Raw genomic sequence first — 24,704 nt, 5'->3', positions numbered from 1 at the left:
CTACCCGACTAGAATGTGATGTGTTGCTCCTCCAACCCGAGAGTGGCCTCATTCTGGCAACGGAGGAGGCCATGCACCAAGACGTTGGAATGGGAATAGAAATTGGAATTAAAAGGGGTGGCTGCCAAGAAATCGTCCCTGTTGCAGAAAGTGCCCGACCCATCCTCCGGATGCTCAGCTACCTGTCGTGGTCCCTCTTCACAGGGTTTTCTGCTGTAGGTTTGCAGCATCAGCACTGCTTTGGTTTTTCAAGGGTTAATGAGTCAAAGAATTGAAAAGAAATATAACACAGAAACAGGCCTTTCGGCCCATTGATTCTGAACTGACCATCAACCACCCATTTATTCTAATTTTACATTAACCTGGTTTTATTCTCCCCACATTCCTGTCAATTTACCCCGTATTCTACCACTCACCAACACACAAGGGGTAATATAGAGAGGCCAGCCCACACATCTTTGGAATGTGGGAGGAAAGCAGACCACCCAGACTGAACCGGGATCTCTGGAGCTATGAATCACCCCATATTTTATTGTAATTTGCAATGCGTTCTGCGAGGAACAGTTAGCTCACAGCCCACCTGCTCACCTCCCAACTCACATCTTTGTTGTTTCCAGCTGCTAATTAAAATAGATCTTTCTCCCCAAACAAATGCCTAAATCCCTAAATTACTCTGCAGATTGGTATCTGTCTGGGATTCAGGGAAGGTGAATGAACACACACGTTACCTCCCAGACTTTAGGGGTTAGTAAACTAGAATCAAACTCTTATGAGGTAGATAAGGAGCCAATAAATTCACAGTTAAATTGAAAAACCCAAGTGTCAGATAAGAGTTTAAGGATTAGGAAAACTGTTTGCAGTTCTATGCCAGGGGGCTGCTTAATTAATGAAGGAGTTGCCACAGTCTAGTGCTTGAGAACGATTTTTATCTCTCAGGAAGTAGGATAATTCCGAGTCAATCAATTGATGTTGGGTCAACAGAATGAGTTTGAAAGCTCTTTACCGTGAAATACTTTACAACATGCTTTCTTTGCTTTAGCTGTATTGGTTAGAGATTAAAGGACGTTCTGTTTGACTGCATACAATGGAGGAGCTTGACAGGAAGCGTCCATCTGACCTTTTCTGTCCATTGTGAGCTTGTTAACAAGGTGGGGTGGGGTGATGCCATTGAACTGAAGGTGGATTGATATGAATGAAGGGTAATGTTTCTGGGCCCCAAGACACTGCAGGAACCTGTATTTGAGGTGATAGCAGTATGGGCTCACATCAGGAGCTGCTGGAAGGTCAACAACTCAGTGGAAGACGCCCTTGGGTCTGCTCGAAACTTGTTTGTCTTCCATTGCAGCGAGATGTCAATAGACAATAGATGCAGAAGTAGACCATTCGGCCCTTTGAGCCTGCACCGCCATTTTGAGATCATGGCTGCTCAATTACTATCAATACCCGGTTCCTGCCTTGTCCCCATATCCCTTGATTCCCCTATCCATAAGATACCTATCTAGCTCCTTCTTGAAAGCATCCAGAGAATTGGCCTCCACTACCTTCCGAGGCAGTGCATTCCAGACCCCCACAACTCTCTGAGAGAAGTAGTTTTTCCTTAACTCTGTCCTAAATGACCTACCCCTTATCCTTGTAACACTTACCCAAAAGGCTGGTATATGTCTAGGGGAAAAGGAGATCCAGCCACTCACCAACCCACCTCCCGTACACGCAGGTGCTGTGAGAATCGAGTTTATGCCTCGCGCCCGCCAACAGTATCAAACCCACAACAAATACCGGTATGAAATACACTTTAAAGAGTTTACTAACATTAAAAGAGTATTAGGCAATACAATATATATATACAAGGAAAAAAAACAAAAGGCGCCAACTTATCAAAGTTCAGTCAGTTTAGTGCACTCGTTGGAGCTCAACCATCGAACCATTCGACCCCTCGTCGCTTGCCTCTGACTTCCACGTCTTCCACCTCGGACTCCCCGGTGGTCTTCCGAGCGCACGTCCACCTTCCTCGGCGTCTTCCTCCCGACTCCCTTCACACCACAAGTCCGCGCAACCCCTCCCCCAAGTTCCCAGCCTCACAAAACACAATAACATTCCCCATTGATTAACAAATGAATACAATTACCATATCAGCCATTCTAAAGCGAAACAACGGCAAGAGAAACACTTATCAGACAAAGAAGCATTCCTACTCGTAACAAACCAAAGAAGCCATTTTGAGTAACATACACAGGACATTGTACATTCTCAAACCATGCCCTCTGGTACTGGACTCTCCCAGCATCTGGAACATATTTCCTGCCTCTATCTTGTCCAATCCCTTAATAATCTTATATGTTTCAATCAGATCCCCTCTCAATCTCCTTAATTCCAGCGTGTACAAGCCCAGTCTCTCTAACCTCTCTGCGTAAGACAGTCCAGACATCCCAGGAATTAACCTCGTGAATCTACGCTGCACTTCCTCTACAGCCAGGATGTCCTTCCTTAACCCTGGAGACCAAACCTGTACACAATACTCCAGGTGTGGTCTCACCAGGGCTCTGTACAAATGCAAAAGGATTTCCTTGCTCTTGTACTCAATTCCCTTTGTAATAAAGGCGAACATTCCATTAGCCTTCTTCACTGCCTGCTGCACTTGCTCATTCACCTTCAGTGACTGATGAACAAGGACTCCGAGATCTCTTTGTATTTCTCCCTTACCCAACTCTACACTGTTCAGATAATAATCTGCCTTCCTGTTCTTACTCCCAAGGTGGATAACCTCACACTTATTCACATTAAACACCATCTGCCAAGTATCTGCCCACTCACCCAGCCTATCCAAGTCACCCTGAATTCTCCTAACATCCTCATCACATGTCACACTGCCACCCAGCTTAGTATCATCAGCAAATTTGCTGATGTTATTTTCTATGCCTTCATCCAAATCGTTAACGTAAATGGTAAACAGCTGTGGTCCCAATACCGAGCCCTGTGGCACCCCGCTAGTCACCACCTGCCATTCCGAGAAACACCCATTCACCGCTACCCTTTGCTTTCTATCTGCCAACCAGTTTTCTATCCCTGTCAATGCCTTCCCCCCGATGCCCTGAGCTTTGATTTTACCCACCAATCTTCTATGTAGGACCTTATCAAATGCCTTCTGAAAATCGAGGTACACTTTATCCACTGGATCTCCCCCATCTAACTTCCTGGTTACATCCTCGAAAAACTCCAACAGATTAGTCAAGCATGATTTACCCTTGGTAAATCCTATCACTGCTATCTAGATATGCCACTATTTCATCCTTAATAATGGACTCTAGCATCTTTCCCACCACCGATGTCAGGCTGACAGGTCGATAGTTCTCTGTTTTCTCCCTCCCTCCTTTCTTAAAAAGTGGGATAACATTAGCCATTCTCCAATCCTCAGGAACTGATCCTGAATCTAAGGAACATTGGAAAATGATTACCAATGCATCCGCAATTTCCAGGGCCACCTCCTTTAGTACCCTAGGGTGCAGACCATCTGGACCTGGGGATTTGTCAGCCTTCAGTCCCATCAGTTTTCTCATCACCGTTTCCTTCCGAATGTCAATCTGTTTCATTTCCTCAGTTACCCTATGTCCTTGGCCCATCCATACATCTGGGAGATTGCTTGTGTCATCCTTAGTGAAAACAGATCTAAAGTACTCATTAAATTCTTCTGCCATTTCTCTGTTTTCCATAACAATTTCACCCAATTCATTCTTCCAGGGCCCAACATTGTTCTTAACTATCTTCATTCTCTTCACATACCTAAAAAAGCTTTTGCTATCTTCCTTTATATTCCTGGCTAGCTTGCGTTCGTACCTCATTTTTTCTCCCCGTATTGTCTTTTTAGTTAAGTTCTGTTGTTCCTTAAAAACTTCCCAATCATCTGTCCTCCCACTCACCTTAGCTCTGTCATATTACCTTTTTTTTATGTCCATTGGTATTGTTGTTAATTGGCACACTCCAGGCTACAGAGGGTACGCCTGGCTTTGCCAATGCAAAGGCTCTGTGGGTTAGGACCACAGTCTAGGCACAGGGAGTGACTACGTTGTGGGGAAGAACCTCAGACAATGAAATGGTGTATCACCCCAGGGGACTACACGGGGCAATGAAGCTATGGTTTGTATATATTCTTTTAGTTAGTCCCCAGCCGTTTTATCAATTACCCCTTCACAGCAATGCACTGTAAACACTTCTTATAATGCTCTTTACATTGTAAATATATTATGGTATTTATGTATTTATGCACATTTTATTCCATATCCATACTTAAACCTCTACTTCATGTTTTATATAGTTCTTTATTCTTCTGAATCATTGAATGTTGTTGCTATTTTTGTTGCATGTCACACCAACACTCCACAGCAAATTCCTAATACATATAATGTTGATTCCATGATCCTTGATGCTAGATCCTTTTTGAAATACAAAGAAGTACAGGCTCAATTAGGGTTCCAATGCCTTTCCCTGTTTCCATTGCTTTGTGTTGATGTACAGGCAACAACATCCTGGACTGTTTTAAATATAAAAGTTTTTTACATTTTTATTGGCCCCAGGCTTGGAAAGGATTTCTGAGAATAATGGACAGAACCCCTCCGCCCCTCCAACATGGTGGGAAGATCCTTGTGTAACGTCAGATAATATATTATCCATCTAGACATTGGGAGACGATATGGAAGTTAATGTCGATCAGATATGGAGGGGAAGGACCTCTGTGTTGTTCCACTTAAATGGCTAAATACTAGAAGTCCTTTGGAAGTACCAGTCCTGGCCAATATTCTCACATCTCTCCACTGTGGCTATTTTTACATGCATTTCAAAAGACAGAAACTATCGGAAACACTCAGCAAGTCAGGCAGAATCTGAGGGGTGGGGGACAGGATTAATGTTTCTGATCGATTACTTTACCTCAGATTTAGTTTCACAGCAGCAGTGACTTTATATCTTTTGACAAATCTTCCACACCAGTACTCTCTTACAGCACGAGGAAATCTGCAGATGCTGGAAATTCAAGCAATGTTGTTCTCTCACAACATTTCGCTCTCTTAGCGACTACAGTGAAGTACATTCAGTTGGCAGACACAACCAGACTATTCAGCCCCTCTGCTCCTAACCAATGTTTCTGCCCCACACTCGCCTTCCCCACAGCTCTACACCTTCCCCATACCACCTTGGTCCTCTCCCACTTGTGTATATAATCAAGTTCACTTAAATCCATCTCTGTGGTTCACCTCTAACACTCCCTGTGGGAGTGAGTTCCCTATTCTCCATGGGCAGGGACAACTCCTGAATTTCCTTTGGGAATTTTTTGAGGCTTTCTTATACAATGGCCGGTTGTGTCCCTTGGTGGAAATTATCCTCTGTGTGTCTGCTCCATCTCAAAGCCTCTGTGTTGTTATCATTACCATTATCATCAGTTGTTCTGAGAGAAGGTTTGGGCCAGCTGGAACTTGGTATCTGGATGCCCTGATTTGCTTTGATCAGAGTCAGAATCAGGTTTAATATCACTGGCATATGTCATGAAATTTGAAATTTGTTAACTTTGCAGCAGCAGAACAATGCAATACATAGTAATAGAGAGAAAATACTGTGAATTACAGTAGGTATAGATATAAAATAGTTAAATAAGTAATGATAGATAGATAGATAGATACTTTATTCATCCCCATGGGGAAATTCAACATTTTTTCCTATGTCCCATACACTTATTGTAGCAAAACTAATTACATACAATACTTAACTCAGTAAAAATATGATATGCATCTAAAATCACCCTCTCAAAAAGCATTAATAAATAGCTTTTAAAAAGTTCTTAAGTAGTTTACTTAAACACATTGAGTCCTAACCCCGGCACTTTAACATATCTTACTCCTGGCGGTTGAATTGTAAAGCCGAATGGCATTGGGGAGTATTGATCTCTTCATCCTGTCTGAGGAGCATTGCATTGATAGTAACCTGTCGCTGAAACTGCTTCTCTGTCTCTGGATGGTGCTATGTAGAGGATGTTCAGAGTTTTCCATAATTGACCGTAGCCTACTCAGCGCCCTTCGCTCTGCTACCGATGTTAAACTCTCCAGTACTTTGCCCACGACAGAGCCCGCCTTCCTTACCAGCTTATTAAGACGTGAGGCGTCCCTCTTCTTGCAAAAAATACAAAAAATAGAAATAAAAAAAGAAGTGAGGTAGTGTTCAGGGGTTCAATGTCCATTCAGAAATCTGATGGCAGATGGGATGAGGCTGTTCCGGAACTATTGAGTGTGTGCCTTCAGGCTTCTGCGCCTCCTTCCTGATGGTAGCAATGAGAGGAGGGCATGTCCTGGGTGGTGGGGGTCTTCAATGATGGATGCCGGAAATCTGGAACATCCCCAGTTAGTGAATGACAGAAAATTTATTTTCAGGAGAGAAAAACAAATTGCTGTATGAACTTAGCAGGTCAGGCAGCATACGTGGAGGCTTAGCATGTCATGATTGTGGGGCCTCGACTTAAAACTTCAACTACCTTTTTTGTCTTCAGCTGCTGACTGACCTAATGAATTTCTTCAGCAGATTGGTTTTTGACCCAGGCTGTGATCTTTCCCCACAGACCCTTTGCAGTTACTGCACCAAGAATCATTCACTGATATATGCCGATCCCTTTATCCATTGAGTCACAGAGTTAGCACAGAAACAGGCCCTTCGGCCTAACTCATCCATCCCAGCCAAGGAGCCTACCTGAGCTAGTCCCATTTGCCTGCATTTGACCCATATCCCTCTAAACCTTTCCTACCCATGTGCGTGCTCAAATGTCTTTTAAACATCGTAATAATAATGATCTGACCTTTGTGACGTCCTCCAGTCTGAGTCCCTGAGTTTCTCCAAGTCCAAATGGTAGGGGGTACTGAATGAGTCAGTTTTCTCCATTGCTGGAATCCATTCCGAAGTTTACCACAATCCCCTCCCCTGTTCTGCGCAAGCCTGGAAAGAGTTATTATCTGTGGAAACAGGAAACACACTCTGATATCACAATGTTTATAAAGTGATGTTGGTACAGTAATGACGCCAAAAAGGAACAGGGAGGAACACTGGTGTTGCCTCTGTTAGGTATGTGGGAGACCAAAACACTGATGCATGTCAGCAGAGATCTGATGCTGAGATTCTGACTCAGAGAACGCTGGCTGGAAGGTCCTTCTCATATCCTCCCTAGCCCAGAGGCCAAAGGATACGGTGTATGGTTTGAGCGATTTGTCTGTGCTTTCTTCAGAGAGGAAAGGACAGTGAATTTATTCACTGATACAATCAGGGGTGAATAAAATATCACTCAATTTTCCACCTGACATACACAAGACTGGGAATTTATTAGCACCTAGTGGAATCCCCTCAAGATCGGTGAGCAGAACCAATCGATTTCTATTGGCACAGCTCACTAATCCTACAGACGGCCCCCAACCTCCCAGACCAGGTTGCTGAAGGCAGCATTGATATATTAATCCACAGGAGTTCCTCTCACAATGCACCGGGTTAGATTGCCCAGGTTTCACAAAGTGCCTTGAGTGTCAATGACCAGACACGTATAGTACCCGCTAGTGACCTTACAGGCGCAGTGGTCGACTGTTCCCTCGGTCAGCTGTGTCGACTGGGGGAAGTAGAGTGAGCAACAGTGGTTACACCCTCTGTTTTATTTCTACTGACATCGGTGAGAGACTACATGGTGCTATTGACTCAGAGACATAGCAGGGAAGCAGGCCCTTTGTCCCACCGAGCCACAATGACAACCAAGCATCCATTTACAACCTCAGGCAGTTAATCTGAGCAACGTTCTGCTTAGCTGCCCCACCCCCCAAACCCTGCTCTATTCATTAACCCCGTCACTGCACTTCAAAACACTTTTTATAATATTGTAAATACATGCCGCTATTTATGTATTTATGCACATTTTAGTCCATACTTTAACCTCTAACTTTGTTTTTTATATAATTCTTTCTTCTTTATAATTGTTGTTTTATGTTGCATGTCACACCCTGAGCAACACATCACCGCAAACTCCTAATACGTGTAAGTGTATATGGAGCATGAAGTTGATGCTTGATCCTTGATTTACACCAGGCCTGCACCAATCCCATTTCATCCTCCGCACATTCCCATCAACTTCTCCCAGATTCCACCACTCACCGACACACTCGGTAAATTACAGCGCACAATTAACCTTTCAACCCCCGCAGTACTGGGATGTATCGGGATACCAGAGTACCCAGAGAAGACGCAGGTGGTCACACGGAGACTGTGCAGACTCCACGCAGACAGCGCTGGAATCTGATAATAGACAATAAGTGCAGAAGTAGACCATTCGGCCCTTCGAGCCTGCACCGCCATTCTGAGATCATGGCTGATCATCTACTATCAATACCCGGTTCCTGCCTTGTCCCCATATCCCTTGATTCCTCTATCCATAAGATACCTATCTAGCTCCTTCTTGAAAGCATCCAGAGAATTGGCCTCCGCTGCCTTCTGAGACAGTGCATTCCAGACCCCCACAACTCTCTGGGAGAAGAAGTTTTTCCTTAACTCTGTCCTAAATGACCTACCCCTTATTCTTAAACCATGCCCTCTGGTACTGGACTCTCCCAGCATCTGGAACATATTTCCTGCCTCTATCTTGTCCAATCCCTTAATAATCTTATATGTTGCAATCAGATTCCCTCTCAATCTCCTTAATTCCAGCGTGTATCTGATCTCTGGAGCTGAGAGATATCAGCATTACTAGTCGCATCACAGGGTTATCCCTTCTCAATGATTGGGGAACAAAGGGTTTTACTTTAGAAAAGCCTGATTTGAGTCATATCAACGTGTTACCATCTCACAAAGGCAGAAGGAAGCCCCTGTGAGTCATCCTCACTGCAAGGGAGCTTAGCAGCTCCACTGACCAAACTTCGCTCTCTGCACTATCCTTCCAATTACAACTCCACTCGGGTGGCAGATTCCTGCCCTCTTGAGCCCGCAGGCTGTGGGTTCAAAACCCTGGGCTGATGCTCATCCTGCCAGAGGAGCTGGCGTTCACCACGTCTTCACTCAGAGGGCGGTGAGAGTGTGGAACGAGCGGCCAGCCAGATTTAACTGCAACATTTAAGGATGGGTACATTGAGTGGTATGAAGGCCTATGGTCCATGGGACTAGGTAGAGTAATAAACACAAGAAAGTCTGCAGATGCTGAAAATCCAGAGCAGCACACACAAAACACTGGAGGAACTCAGCAGGTCAGGCAGCATCTATGGAAAAGGGTAAACAGTCAGCATTTCAGGCCAAGACCCTCCATCAGGACTGAAGAAGGGTACCAGCACAAAACCTCGAGTGTTTACTCTTTTTCATACATTCTGGCTGACATGCTGAGTTGCTCCAGCATTCACTGGGTGTTGCTCAGTATGGAGTAGATGGGCCAAAAGGCCTGTTTCTGCGCTGTAGTGCTCTATAGCTCTATGGCTCTGTGTGAAACTGAACCACCAGTAGGGGGAGGTGACCCCAAGGATCATGTTTGTAAAAAAACTAATGAGAGAATTCTCCACCATTGTTCCAGGTGAACCAAAGTCAGTGGGCTGTTGTCACAGTGTTGTGTGGGGGATGACGCTCTATGCCTGTGATGCTGCTGCAACATTTCTATCGCCCCTTTGCATACATGCAATTGTGTATATGGCAATCAACTTGACTTTAACTTTGACCTTGCTGTGCACAGACTGGCCTTTGCACTACCTCCATTGTGCTTTCTCATTATTCCTTTCCTTTGCACAATTTACTTCTTGTAATTATAGTGGTTTTCTGTCCACAACAAATTTCTCGACACGTAAGTCCACGATACTGATTCTGATTCTGATTTTAAGAATGTCTCATTGGCTGCAAGCTGCTTGGGGGTCACTTGAGAGGCCATGAGGTGTAGGGTTTCAGGACGACCAGGCTCAGTCGCTTGTCTGTAGCTTTTGCCATGTCCCCCGATACTTACACAGAGCTAACACTAATTGTAAAATTTCACTTTTACTTGTTGTTTTGACTTGCTTAAGTACATTCACACTGTGTTGTCATTGTTGGTATGGTGATTATGTCCATTACGACATGTTTTTGACAATTAACACTTGCCCTTGGAGAGTTTGTGAGAGGGGTGGAGTGGTGCACATGCTCTCAATCGCATCTCCGAGACCATGTCTATTAAAGACCGGGGCTATGTGTGCTGTGTAAAACACATCAAATCAAAGATTCTCTGAGCCTTGGACAGTTTAGTGGAGAGTAACTTGATACTTTGTGCGGTGGTCCTGACGTATGGGGCTCCCTCCCTCCCTCCCTAACTGACATAAAGTTGAGGGAATAAAGGAGCATTTCAAATTCAATCGTTGCCATGACAGCCAAAGTCTGTTATGGAACCAGTGACGGCACACTTTTGCAAAACATCTTAATTTGAGTTTAAATTCTGATGTCATCCTGTCACCTGTTAATTATTAAGGCCATTGCAAAGAGCTGGCAATAATTCAGTCTGCTCAACACTGCAGCTAAAACCTAATGGATATCAGAAAGCTATATTCTGCTTTAACTAACCAGCTGTGCTTTGTAAAACTTGCTGATAGGCTGCTTTTCAGAGTACAGCTTTAGTTATTTCTTGATGATGGCCTTAATTAGTTGATTCAAACACTTATTTCCAGGTCATTAATAGGAGAAGAACAGTTCCAAGGTAAACCGAGGGAAGAGCAAGTTTTAAAAATTCCCAGACTTGTGTTCTAGTCCTTTGCTGGCCCAGACCTCGGCAGGGATCTTCAGTAATTTCCTCTAGCACCAGTATTCTCTCACATCTCAGTATTTGTCCAAATCTAATCTCCAGAGCAAAGCCATCCCTGGCAACTATTCCCTTCAGCTGCCTATGCTCTAAGCTCTGGAATTCCATCTCCAAACCTTTCCATCTCTCCTCTTTTAATGCCATATTCCCAAGAACATAACAACTCTTGCCCTCAGCACTAGCATCTCCTTGTGTGGCTTGATGTAGAATCATTTAATGAACACCCTTTGGATGATGTAAACACAACTTGTTGTAGTACTCAGCTACATTAAGAAGAAAGATACCACATGTTGCTGACTTAGATTCGTCTGTTGATGCAAAGGCACTCCTTTCTTGCACGTGTTACGTACCCCAGTAACCGGGTAATTTTCCAGCAAAGATAGAAGGATCCACTGAAGCCTGATGCTACTATTTTCAAACGTTTTTATTTATAAAGGGGCACAAACGTATGGTTAATACAAAACATTCAGATCATATATGTAGTCACAACTCAATCTAAAGCACAGGTATAGTAATAATCAATCAGAAATAAGCTCTACAGTTGTCTAGGGGTAATGTAGATATATATTGTTTACTGGATATTTAAAAGTTTTTTTGCGGTCACTGCAGTTTCACCAGCCGCCGTCGGTTGTGGTGTCGCGTTGGTGCACTTTTGTTAGAAAGAGAGAGAGAGAATGAAACATTTACCCGACAGGTTTTCCAACCTGTAGGAGGTAGTCGGAAGTCTCGTTGGGGAATGGACTCTCATCTGTGGCTTCCCCTGTAGCTAGGCCGTTCTTCCGTGGTGAGGTCGCCAATCCCAGGCAAGGGAAGGACGCACACGAACCCCACCACCGGCTGTCGCTCTCTAAACGCAGTCGCAGGAATTCTCGCGTATCTTCTGGTGCGTCTGGCGCCCCACCTCGGCAGCCCACCTTTTATCTGGACTGGCAGGGTTGTAGATGTCCATCAGGGTAGGGGGGCGAGGCAATTCTTCCCCCATCACCCATCTCACATTGCCCTGAGATTTTGCACGTAGGCCAGTTCCTTATCCCACAAAGGTGTCTCCCAAGACAATGGCTATGTCCGAGGCTTTTGTCTTGTTGAGCGACCAGCCCACTTTGCCCGAGGGCTTTACACGTGGTTTTCATGAGACAATAGTCAAAGAGTCGCTTTATTCTGCTTCCCTGGGGAACGTGGTCTTCAGCACGTCTCCCTCTCTCTCTTGGGTCATTTGACCTCCCCTTGACTAGGGCTCTTGCGAATCTCACAAAGGATGGGGCTGGGGTCATAACACACGAAGCTCGAGAGTAAACACGTACAATCACAAAACACCAGAATGGTGCAAAGATTGCAGTGTAGATCTGAGGTGGTGCTAAAAGAATTGCTAAAGTGACAATAACGGAACAACCAAGAATTAAGAGTCTGAAAAGATGGTAGCACCTCAGAGAAAGGGTGAGAAAGAGGTGACTGGTTCAGAGATCAATCAGTGGAGAAGAAGCTGTTCTTGAGTTTTGTTGTGCGGACTTTCAAGTTCCCGTATCTTCTCCCAGACAGCAAAAGTGAGAAGAGAATGACCAGGGCGGCAGGCATCCTTGACAATACGCAGCCTGAAGCAAGAAGTTGTGAATTAGGACTGGAGGGAAGAGGTAGGTCTGTGAAGCAACCAACAGTGATAAGTTGCACCCCTTGAATGAATGCAGAGGTTGGAAAAAATGGGCAGAAGTGACAAGGTGCAGCATAGATTAACCAGAGCGGAAAGGATATGTCTGCAGGAGAGACTGGACAGGTCGGGTATTCCCATAGAAAGAGGTTTACGCTTAAAGGAGCTCAATAGGAAGAAGTAGAGACCAGGGCATAAGATCACAAAGACGAGAGAGTCCCAAAAATATCCAGCTGGGAGTTCATGAGAAGTCCTTTCCCCTGGGATGGAAGAAAATAGGAATGTCACTCCCACAGCGAGGAGCTGAGGTGAATGGCTTTGGAGAGGAGACTGCAAACATGAGAGGGGGGGGGAGTGAAGGAATGATGTGATGGAATGAGCTGAAGAGTTCAGAAGAGGGTAATGAGGTGTAGAAAACCATCACAGAGAAGAGGGGCTGAATAGTCTGTTTGAAGTTATAGTCTTAAAGTTGTGCACCATAGAAACAGGCCATTCAGACCACTGACCTCCATACCTATCTATACTAATCCTACTTGCCTGTGTTAATTCCGCATCTCTTTATGCCCTGTTCATTCAAGTCCCTGTCCAGATGTCTTTTAAATGTCAATACTGCTACTGCCTCCAACACCTCCGCTGGCAGCTCATTCCAGATGCCAGCCATAATGCGCGTTAGAGGACCTATAGCAAATAAATTCAGCAACTAACTGCAGCCACCAATCTTCAGATCTGAAAATGGTCTGTAGATTAAATTTAAAATGCAGTCCTGGACACTGGGTTCCTAAGAGCTGTGAACTGCAGTTAATTGGAAATCCGGACAATGCTGATTTAACATGCATTTTGGGTGTCTGCAGCATGGGTGTGAAGAAGGAGGTATGAAAGTTATATATAATTCAAAGGAAGTATTGTAGATACGTTGTAAATATAGAATTGTCCTTTGATCTTTAGCATATAAAATGTCAAGTGGTGTTGGGTCGAGCAGGTCTCTTCCTCTGAAAGGGTCTCAATATGATGCCTGCTGAGTTTCATTTTGTCAAATAACGAGACCACTTCGCTTCTACCAGCTGCATCTTTCCAGTGACTTTGTTCACGAGACAACACTACGTGAAAAACTTATCCCTTGGTCCCCATTTACACTTCAGCCCTCTTATCTTAAACTGAAGCCCTTTAGGTTTTAGACACTCTGACCACAGGAAGCGGACTCTGGTCACCTACTCTATCTACCCTATACCTCATATAATTTTATAAACCTTTATCACGTCACCTCTCAGCCTGCATTGCTCTAGGGAAAACAGACCCAGATTATCCAATCTCTCATTAAAACTCGAGCCCTCCAGTCCTGGCAATATCTTTGTGAATCATTTCTGAACTCTCTCTAGCTTAATCACATACTTGATATAGCACGGTGACCTGAAAGGCACACAATACTTGAAGTGTGACTTAACCAATAATTTGCACAACCGTAACACGATGCCCCAACCCTTGTAATCAATGTCACAGCCAGTGAAGACATGTACACCATACCCTTCTTCACCACCTTGTCTACCTTCTGGGAATTATGTACTTTTATTGCTAGGTCTCTCTGTTCTACACTGTTTGCCAGGGCCCAGTTATTGACTGTTTAAGTCATGACCTTCCCAATATATAACACTTGACACTTGTCTGAATTAAATTCCACCTGCCTTTCCTTGACCCACCTTCCCTGTTGATTTAGATCCTATGTAACCTTAGACAATCTTCTTCACTTTCCACTATGCCAGCAATTTCAGTGTCATTCGCAAATTTGCTAATCACACCACCTCCATTCTCATCCAAATCATTAATATATGTGATGAACAACGATGGAGCCAGCACCAATCTCTGTGGCACACCATTAGTTACTGTTCTCCTATCTGAGAAACAGCTCTCTCCTACCGCCCTCAGCCTGCTGCTATCAAGCCAGTTTGATGTCCAGTTTCCGTGCTCTGTGATTCTGGAGAAGGGTTGAAATGAGTCCAGTTTGACTCATTCCTTCAATGAGATCACTTAGGAGGTTTGAGGGAGGCCCACGGCTGACACTTCCCCATGGAATCATTTCCATTTCCGGTCGGTGTGGAAGCAGATCATCACGGGCTGCCCTCAGCCACCTCCTGCCCCATCCATGGAAATGTCTGCAGTCCCCATGTTGGCTTCATCGGTTAGTTCAGAACCCATGGAACTGGTGAGGAAACAGGTCACCCACGATGCTCACAGACTGTTTGTGAAGGAGATCCAGAGACTGTCGAGGTGTTTCAGAGTGAATCATCCCCACATTAGGGATTCTATTCAGCAAAGGCTTTGTATATTGGTTTGTATATGACTGATGAAAGACACTAATGAATCAGTGAGTTTATCTACTGATTTGTCCACAATGTTGTGCTGAACTGACTAAGTAATAAGACTTAATCCTTTCTGCCCACAAATAGATAGATAGATAGATAGATAGATACTTTATTCATCCCCATGGGGAAATTCAACATTTTTTCCAATGTCCCATACACTTATTATAGCAAAATCCCTCTATTCTCTGCATATTCATGGCCCTTTATAGATACATTTATCATATCTACCGACCACCCCTGACAGTGCATTCTAGGCACACGCCACTGGGTGTAAAAAAACAACCCTGCACATTTCCTTTGTACTTTTCTCCTCTTGGCTTAAATGCATAGCCTCTAGTATTAGACATTTCATTTCTGGGGAAAAATTATTAGCTACCTACCCTATTAATGCCTTTCATAATCTGATAAACTTTTATCAGTCTCTTCTCAGCCTCTGGCGCTCAAGATACAACAGACCAGTTTTGTCCGAACCCTCTTTATATCACATACTCTCTAATCCAGGCAGCATCCTGGTGTATCTCTTCATCTTTCCGGTAATAGGTGGTCGGAATTCAGCAGCAGGCTGCTGTTTTCTGTATCAATAGCCCAAAACATTAAAAGGTTTGGAGCCAGCAATGATTACAGAGCAAACCGGTGAACAGACAATGATGTTTAAAAGAAGCCTCCACATCCCCTCCACTCTCTTCTTCTGAAGTCTACTGTTTCAACAGTTGCTCAGAGCGTGGTGGGGGAAGTTTGCTGATTTCTGTTGGGTGTTTCTGGGGTGGGTGAGGAATTGGGGGATGCCTTGCCCTTCACACCCAGGTTTGAGGGGGATGTCTTTCCCTCCTCATCCCCATGGCCCCCCAATGTTTACTCCAGGCAGTCAGAGTTGAGTAGGGGGATCTAATAGGTGGCAATGTGTCACAGACAGGATGCTGAGGGAGATGGGAGCTCAGGCCACAACTCACTAATGGGACAGTGGTGCAGGGAATGCGTACTTAAACCGACAACTCTGCATCTGGCTTGCCTGCATGTTTAGGACAGGTTTAATGCTATGGAAACTGCCCAGTGTCAAATGGACAGCAATCTTCATAGGGCTTTCGGAGGTTGGGATCATCGGCATCCCAACAGATAACATCTTAAACCCTGCTTTATAAACAGCTCTGCAGTACTTTCTTCCAACAGCCAAGAATGTCAAGAATGATCTCAGGAATGAAAGGCTCCACGGGAATGAGGAGAATTTGAGGTATATGGGCCTGTACTCAATGGAATTCGGAAAGTTGATGGTGCATCTCTTGGATCCTACCGGATACTGAAAGGCTTAGATAGAGTGGATGAGGAGAGGATGTTTTCATTAATAGTATAGCTGCCAAAAGCACAGCCTCAGAATAACACCATAAGATATAGGAGCATTCTAGTGAATACAGGCCCAGACCCATCAAACACTCTTCATATGACAAACCACTCAATCCTGGAATCACTTTTGTGAACCTCCTTTGAACCTTTTCCAGTTTCAGCGCATCCTTTAGAAAAGTAGAAATGTAGAAAACCTACAGAAGAACACAGGCCCTTTGGGCCACAAAGCTGTGCCAAACATGTCCTTACCTTAGAAATTACCCAGGGTTACCCATAGCCCTCTATTTTTCTAAGCTCCTTGTACCTATCCAGGAGTCTCTTGAAAGACCCTATGGTATCCGCCTCCACCACCGTCGCCAGCAGCCAAATCCACACACTCATCACTCTCTGCATAAAAAAACTTACCTCTGACATCTCCTCTGTACCTACTTCCAAGCACCTTAAAACTGTGTCCTCTTGTGCTAGCCATTTCAGCCCTGGGAAAAAGCCTCTGACTATCCACACGATCAATGCCTCTCATCATCTGATACACCTCTATCAGGTCACCTCTCATCCTTTGTCTCTCCAAGGAGAAAAGGCCGAGTTTACTCAATCTATTCTCATAAGGCATGCTCCCCAATCCAGGCAACAACCTTGTAAATCTCCTCTGCACCCTTTCTATGGTTTCCACATCCTTCCTGTAGAGAGGCGACCAGAACTGAGCACAGTACTCCAAGTGGGGTCTGATCAGGGTCCTATATAGCTGCAACATTACCTCTCGGCTCTTAAACTCAATCCCACAGTTGATGAAGCCCAATGCACCATATACCTTCTTAACCACTGAGTCAACCTGCACAACCGCTTTGAGTGTCCAATGGACTCGGACCCTGAGATCCTTCTGCTCCTCCACGACTGCCAAAAGTCTTACCATTAATACTATATTCTGCCATCATATTTGACCTACCAAAATGAACCACTTCAGACTTATCTGGGTTGAACTCCATCTGCCACTTGTCAGCCCAGTTTTGCACCCTATCAATGTCCTGCTGTAACCTCTGACAGCCCTCCACACTACCCACGACACCTCTAACTTTTGTGTCATCCTTTCTAGGATAAGGGGTCCAAACCTACTCTCAATACTCCAAGTAAGGCCTCACCAGAGATTTATAAAGTCTCAAAAAGATGTCCCTTTAAAACTGAAGTGGGAATTTCCTCAACCAGAGGGTGTTGGATCTGTGGAATTCATTGCCTCAGAGGTCTGTGGAGACCAAGTCGTTGGGTCGGAAGGGATTGATAAGTTCTTGATTGGTAAGGGAGTTACGGGTTACAGGGATAAGGTGGGAGAATGGGATTGAAAAAAATCAGCCATGATTGAGTGACAGCGTAGACTCACTGGACAAAATGGCCAAATGCTGCTCCTATATCTTAAGGTCATTCATCCATTCCCTGTATACATTGCCGACAAGTGAAAAGGTCATTTACAAAGTTGGTGTTTATTGCTCACCTCACCTGCCCTGGAGATGGTCAAGGTGAGTCACCCTTTTGAAGTGCTGCAGTTGTTCTGGTGAAGCCCCCACGGTGCTGCTGGGGAGGGAATTCCAGGGTTTAGACCCTAGTCAAAAGTATGGAGGAGTTTGACTGGAATGGTCTCGGTGATGAAGAATTTTGGTTGTATGGAGAAATCGGAGGGGCTGGGGCTAAAATCAAAATCAAAGTTGAGTTCATGTCATCTGTACAAGTACATATCTGCAGAGATATGGTGAAAGATTGACTTGCAGCAGCATCATAGGCACATAGCATTTGGGATACAACGTTCTCAATGATTTAAGCATAAATCATAGAAGAAAGAACACAATGCGAACAAAAATAAAGTCCATCGTACTGCAAAGTGATCAAAATGTTGCTATTGAGGTGGTGATTATGGTTGTGCACCATGGTTCAAAAATAGTTGAAAGGAAGTAACTGTTCTTGAACGTGATGCTGTGGGACTTCATGCTTCAGTACCTTCTGCTCAATGGTAGCAGTGAGAACATGGTACGGTGCAGATGGCTGGTGTGTTTGACGCTCCATGTTGCTTTCTTGAAGCATTGCTTGGTGTAGGTACCCCCGACGTTCTCCTTGGAACAGAGATTCAATAGAGGCCTTCGGAGTTCTGACGGTATTTGGTGAAGCGTAAATGAGCAGAGTGATATGGATTAGTGGAGATTATTGAAAGAAACAAGAAAATTAATGAGCAGTATATTGTTTATCTGTCAGTTATTGTAACTTTGCTGGCTCTTAAAATAGGTTCATTCTCCAAACTGGCATACACACCATGCAGTTTAGTTCACTAATATTATTGTCATGGGTACTAAAACACAATGATAATTTTTTTGTGTGTGTATCTTCCAGACAGATCATGCCATATGTTAGGGCATATTCTGGAGTTACAGCAAATATTAATTTCCACAGCAGCCAGTCTTCAGACTAGAAAGTAGATTGTAGATTGAGTTAAAGATGCACCCGGAGCAATAGTCTTCCTGGAGCGGCAGCCTGGCAGTGAACACCCATTCACCTGAGGGGTCTGCGTGTGCCTGATGCAGCTGCAGAGTGAGTGGTGATTAACACTGAAACCGACCCAATGCTGAAAGGACTGGATGAGGTGGATGCTGAGAGGATGTTTCCTGTGTTGGAGGGTGTCCAGAACTGGAGGGCACAGCCTCAAAATTGAAGGGCAATCTTTCAGAACAGAGGTAAGGAGAAATTTCTTTTAGCCAGAGAGTGGTGAATCTGTTGAATACGCTACCCCAGACTGCCGTGGAGAGCAAGTCTGTGGGTATATTTAAAGCAGAAGCTGATGGTTCCCTTATTGGTCCTGGTATGAAAGGATATGGCGGGAAGGCAGGTGTATGGGGTAGAATGGGATCCAGGATCAGCATGATGGAATGGCAGAGTAGATTCGATGGGCTGAATGGCCTGATTCTGCTCCTATGTCTTATTTTGGGTGTCTGGAGTGTTGGTGTGAAAATGGATGTGTTTGAAAACTATATGTAATTCAAAGGAAGCATTGTCGATACATGGGAACTATAGAATTGTCCTGCTGTTACCTTCGATCTTTAGCATATAAAAATGTCGTGTAATATTGGGTCAGGCAGGCCTCTTTTTCCAAGAGAGTCTCGAGTATGATGTCTGTTGCTTGTTTTGCTGAATAAAGACCTTTATATCCACCAGCTTCAGTGTCTCCCTAGTGACTTTATTGACAGTCACTACACCAACAATAGAAAACTGAATCAGGATATAGTTCTGCAGTTACAGTGAAAGTTGAGTGTGCATAAACAAACCAATGCAAGGAATGTGTAAAGGGTAGATCATCAGATCAGGTGTTCGTCCTTTAGCATATGAGAAGTCCATACAAGAGTCTGATAACTGGGTTAGAAGTTGTCCTTGAGCCTGGTGATAATGTATTCTCAATTCCTTATATCTTCTCCCTGATGGAAAAGGGAGATGAGAAAATGTTCAAAACTCCTCAATGTGCCATCCATTGGTGACAGGAGTTCAGTGAGGGTCAAACTGCCAAGGGAGAGACACAGACGCAAAATGAACAGTTCACTGAGTTTCAATAAGAACTGTAGAGAACAAGGGAAAACAATGAACTCTAGGCCAACAGGACCACTATCTAAAACTCTCAAACCAACTAAACAGTGGCACTGTCGCCGTGACTTGAAAGCAGTAAACTAGGACTAAATTAACTTCACTCCTTTAACGGTGTCTAACTAAATCATTAGTCTTCCTTCCCAGAACATGGACTAAAGTAAGCAGGGAATGTTGTCTCTGTGCTTTGATCAAGACTTGACAAGACTGAACAAAAGGAAGAGAGTTAAATACAATTACAAAGAAACCCTAATTGGCTGGAATGTGTGCATTCTCACATGCATGATTGCTGTCTTCTTTCAGCTGCCCACCTGCGAGAGCGCCCAGGCTCCACGGCAGTGTCTACAGTTGTGAGAGGGCCCCCTTCCTGAGGTGCCAGAGCCCTGTGTCCACGAGGCATACTGTTTCAGGATGCACAGCGAAGAAGCCTTGGTCCGTCTCCATGCGTATTTGTAGCATTGGACCAACTGTTCAGCAGAAGTGACTCTCAGGCCAATCTCTTGATGGCTGGAATCCCTTTTGCCATTCAAAGTTGGACATACCCATGGAGGACAATTGGAGGTTATTGTGGACAATCTGCCCAAACCAGTTGGGAGCTCCAGGTTCTGGGGGTTGAAGAGACAAGGCAGCACAGGTTTCTCTCCAGCTCCTGATTCACTCTCTCAATCTGAACTCTGAGAATGTTTGGGCTTCTTCACTTGTCCATTGGAATCTTGCAAAGGTCTCGGTGAGTACATTTATGGGAGCCACGATGGAACTGCAAAGCAGCGATAAAAGTTTACCAACCCCTGAAATGCCACATCTGTTTGACTGTAGATGCATTGTCCATTCTGTGCCTACCTGAACTTTACATGGGTCCATTTGAACACTGGAAAAAAGCTACAGAAAGCTGTAAAATTAGTCAGGTCCATCCTGGCTACTAGTCTCCATAGTATCCAAGACATCTTCAAGGAGCAGTGTCTCAGAAAGGTGATGTCCATTATTAATTTCTGTTTTTACACTATTTGTACTCTATTTAATAGTGTATTTATTTATTTTTCTATATTATCATGTATAGCATTGTACTGCTGCTGCTACGTTAACAGATTTCACAAGACATGCTGGTGATAATAAATCTGTTTCTGATTCTCGGAGAAGTTAGAATGTAGCCCAAGAGCCACACCTACTCTTTGTGGACTCACTCTCCTCTGATTCAGCACAAAGGTTGCTCTCAAGGCACCATCTGAGAACCTTCCAGACATGCTAGATGTGTTCCTGGGGGCGAGTGGGAATAGGTAATAATGTCATCCAATTACACGAAAACAAACTGATTCAACATGTCCTGGAGCACATCGTTGACCAGGGTCTGAAAAACAACAGGGGCATTAGCCAGACCTAATGTCTTCACGAGGTACTCACAGTGGTCAATGGGAGTGTTGAGTGCCGTCTTCCACTCATCTCCTTGTTGGATGTGAAGCCAGTTACAAGCATTGCACAGATCTATCTTAGGGAATATGGTTGTTCCACGCAGATGTTCAAATGCACAGGCAAGCGGGGAAGAGAATAACAGTTCTTCAACATGAAGTTGTTGAGGGGCCAGTAATCAATGCAGGGGTGGAGCTCGTCACCCTTTTTGCCTACAAAAAGAAGCCTGCCGCTGCTGGTGAGCCAGATGGATCCTAAGGGCAATACCTCCTTGATGTATTAAGACCATAAGACCATAAGGCATAGGAGTAGAATTAGACCATTCAGCCCATTGGGTCTGCTCCACCATTCCATCATGGCTGATCTTGGATTCCACTCAACCCCAAACACCTGCCTTCTTGCCATATCCTTTGATGCCCTGACCAACTAGGAAACAATCAACTTCCACCTTAGAAGTACCCACAGACTTGGCCTCCAACACGGTTTGTGGATTAAACATTCCACAGATTCACTACTGTGGCTAAAAAAAAATTCTTCCTTACCTCTGTTCTAAAAGGTCATCTCTCAGTTTTGAGGCTGTGCCCTCTAGTTCTGGATACCCCCACCATACGAAACATCCTTTTCACATGCACCGTATCTAGCCCTTTCAACCTTCAGTTGGTTTCAATGAGATCCCCTGCATTCTTCTAAATTCCGGTGAGTTCAGGCCCAAAGCTGCCAAACACTCCTCATATGTTAATTCATTCCCCGAATCATCCTTGTGAACCTCCTCTGGACTCTCTCCAATGACAACACATCCTTTCTGAGGTATGGGGCCCAAAACTGTAGACAATACTCCAAGTGTGGCCTGACTAGTGTCTCATTAAGGCCCAGCATTATCTCCTTGCTTTTATGTTCTATTCCTTCTGAAATAAACAGCAACATTGCATCTGCCTTTTTACCACCGATTCAACCAGTAAAATAACCTTCTGGGAGTCCAGCACAAGGACTTTCTGCACCTCTGATGTTTGAAATTCTTCCATGGCCACAGATTTTCTGGATGAGAGAGGGGAAAGAGCTGGCCCTGAGGAGGGCCTCAACAAGGTAAGAGGTCAATGGCCCTATGGAGGCAGAGTAGTGGTAATCTTACTGAAGGTCAGCATATTCAGACAGGTCCACACTAACTGTTGACTCAGGCTGCTGACAAGGGTTGGAGCTGGACCCAGACAGGTAGATGGGCATGGGCATGCTCTTGGAGCACTTTTAGGGACCAATCGGTCCATAGGTTGTGTTGAGAGAGTCGGGGAAGGCTAAGCATCAGCAGCAGTTCAGGTAAATCAACAAGATGGAAAGAGAGCTATTGTCTTATGGTTGCCCTCTAGCTCAAGTTGGAGGGGTGCTGTGGAAAGGTGATCTTGTTGGTGCCCAAAGCTCACCATTCAGAACCTCGATAACAATATTCTCTCTCAATTCTTGAGTGGGAACTTTCCACTTTTGAGCCTGAGTGATATACATTAAATTTCCGGAGTCAATAAATGCCAGGGAAGCTGTTGAACTCTGTTTGTTTGGACTATGGAAGTACTTAGTATACATGCACACTCTCCCTGTTATGCGCGTGCACATGGGAGGAGAGGGAGCAATTGTGGAATATAAAGGTGTCGTCCCTCAGGGATTGAATAGAGACGTTGAAAGTAAAGTTGTTTATACAAAAGAAAAACGTGTCTTTGTTGTTTGGGCGTTAGCAGTGGTAACAGAGGAGGTGGTTTCCAATTATAGGATCCAGCCAGCATTTGACAAGAGCGAGCCTTACGAAAGCTGAAGAAGTGAAATTGGAATATGGACGTGTTACGGAACTGGAGAAGATGAAGTGAGCCTTGGCTGTTGTGTTGTCAATTTTGGGAAGAGCAAGAGAGACTGCGATGGGAATTTCAGAGGAAGACATGAACAAAGATGACGGTATGAATACGCTAATAAATCCACTTGACTGTATTTTTTGAAGGAAGAAAAAGATCGTATTTATGAGGCATTTTCAGACTTTGACAAAATTTACAGCGACAATTCTAAAATTAGGGCTGATTTTATTACTGATTTTTAACAGAAGAACAGTCGCATGCATAGATACAAAATGGAACTTCCTGACACTTTCAAGAGAAAATCTGCAGATTCTGGCAATCTGAGCAACACACACAAAATGCTGGAGTATCTCAGCAGGCCAGGCAGCATCTATGCAAAAGAGCAGTCAACATTTCAGGCCGAAACTCTTTAGCAGGGTAGATTTGAAAGGTGGGGTGGGGGAGGAAAGAGAGAAACACTAGGCAATAGGTGAAACTCGGAGGGGGAGGGATGAAGCAAAGAGCAAGGAAATTGATGGGTGAAAGAGACAGAGGACCATGGAAGAAAGAAGAAAAAGAGGTGAGGGGAAGGAGCACCAGAGGGAGGCGATGGGTGGGCAAGGAGAGAACATAAGAGATGAAAAAGGGGATGGGAAATGGTGAAGGGGGCGAGGCGCTGCTGGAAGTTTGAGAAATCAATGTCCATGCCATCAGGTTGGAGGCTACCCAAACGGAATATAAGGTGTTGTTCCTCCAACCTAAATGTGGATAGTGGAGAAGGCCATGGATGGACATATCGGAATGAGATTAGGAAGTGGAATTAAAATGGGTGGCCACTGGGAGATCCCGCTTGCTCTGGCAGACAGAGCGTAGATGCTTAGCGAAGCGGTCTCCCAATCTACGTCGATGTAAACAAAGATCTGAACACAATGAAATGGTAACCGTAGACCTACATGAACTGGAGCAACATGCACAAAATGCTTAAGGAAGTCAGCAGGCCAGGGCAGCATCTATGGAAAAAAGTGCAGTCAACATCTCAGACCAAAACTCTTCGGCAGTCCTGCTGATTTCCTTCAGCACTTTGTGTATGTTACTCGGATTTCCAGTATCTGCAGATTTTCTCTTAATTGTGAACTGGAGCAAGGAGTGTGGTAGCTCCACATCATTGATGAGTTCACATGTTTCATTGCAGGTAGCACTGTAAATACCCCAGAGACAGTAAAGAAAATCTTCATCCATTCCTGGATAAGTGTGCATGGCCCACCTCAGAGAGTATTCAGTGATAATGGTCCTGAATTTAATAATGATGAATACAGAGATATGGCAGAGAACTTTCACATTGAAACAAAGACAACAGCGGCATACAGTCCTTGGAGTAATGGACTTCTGGATGACACAATCAAACATTTACTGAAATAATACTGAGAGTAAAGAAAAGCGATGGCTGTGATTGGAACACTGCCCTGGACTGGGCCCTTATGGTGAAGAATACCATGCACAGTGTACATGGCTAGAGCCCGTATCAATTGGTGTTTGGTCAGAATCCAAACCTTCCCTCTGTACTGGTTGACAGATTACCTGCTCTAGAGGGCACTACAAGGAGTGAATGGGTTGGGAAACGTATTTCAGATTGCATGCATCAAGGAAGGCTTTCACTAACGCAGAGTGTTCAGAAAGAATTCAAAGAGCACTGAGGGCACAGGTCTGTCCTACAAATGACAAATATGACACGGGACAGAGTG

The 24,704-nt window shown here is 44.5% G+C and overlaps 1 long non-coding RNA gene across 1 annotated transcript in view; it reads right to left on the bottom strand.

The window, feature by feature from the left end:
• Positions 1 to 6,200: 6,200 nt before the first annotated feature.
• LOC140732657 (uncharacterized) overlaps positions 6,201 to 24,704 on the bottom strand; it is a 55,798-nt gene continuing 37,294 nt past the window's right edge. The window contains exons 2-3 of the long non-coding RNA XR_012100111.1: positions 6,830 to 6,983; positions 6,201 to 6,366 (exon numbers count right to left, since the gene is read on the bottom strand). This is a non-coding gene — a long non-coding RNA (uncharacterized lncRNA). The remainder of the gene's footprint in view (positions 6,367 to 6,829; positions 6,984 to 24,704) is intronic.

Source organism: Hemitrygon akajei, chromosome 1 (genome assembly GCF_048418815.1).
Source record: "Hemitrygon akajei chromosome 1, sHemAka1.3, whole genome shotgun sequence".
NCBI classification, from domain to species: Eukaryota; Metazoa; Chordata; class Chondrichthyes; order Myliobatiformes; family Dasyatidae; genus Hemitrygon; species Hemitrygon akajei.
Note: the sequence above shows the minus strand (reverse complement) of the source record. Positions and strands in the feature narration are given on the sequence as shown.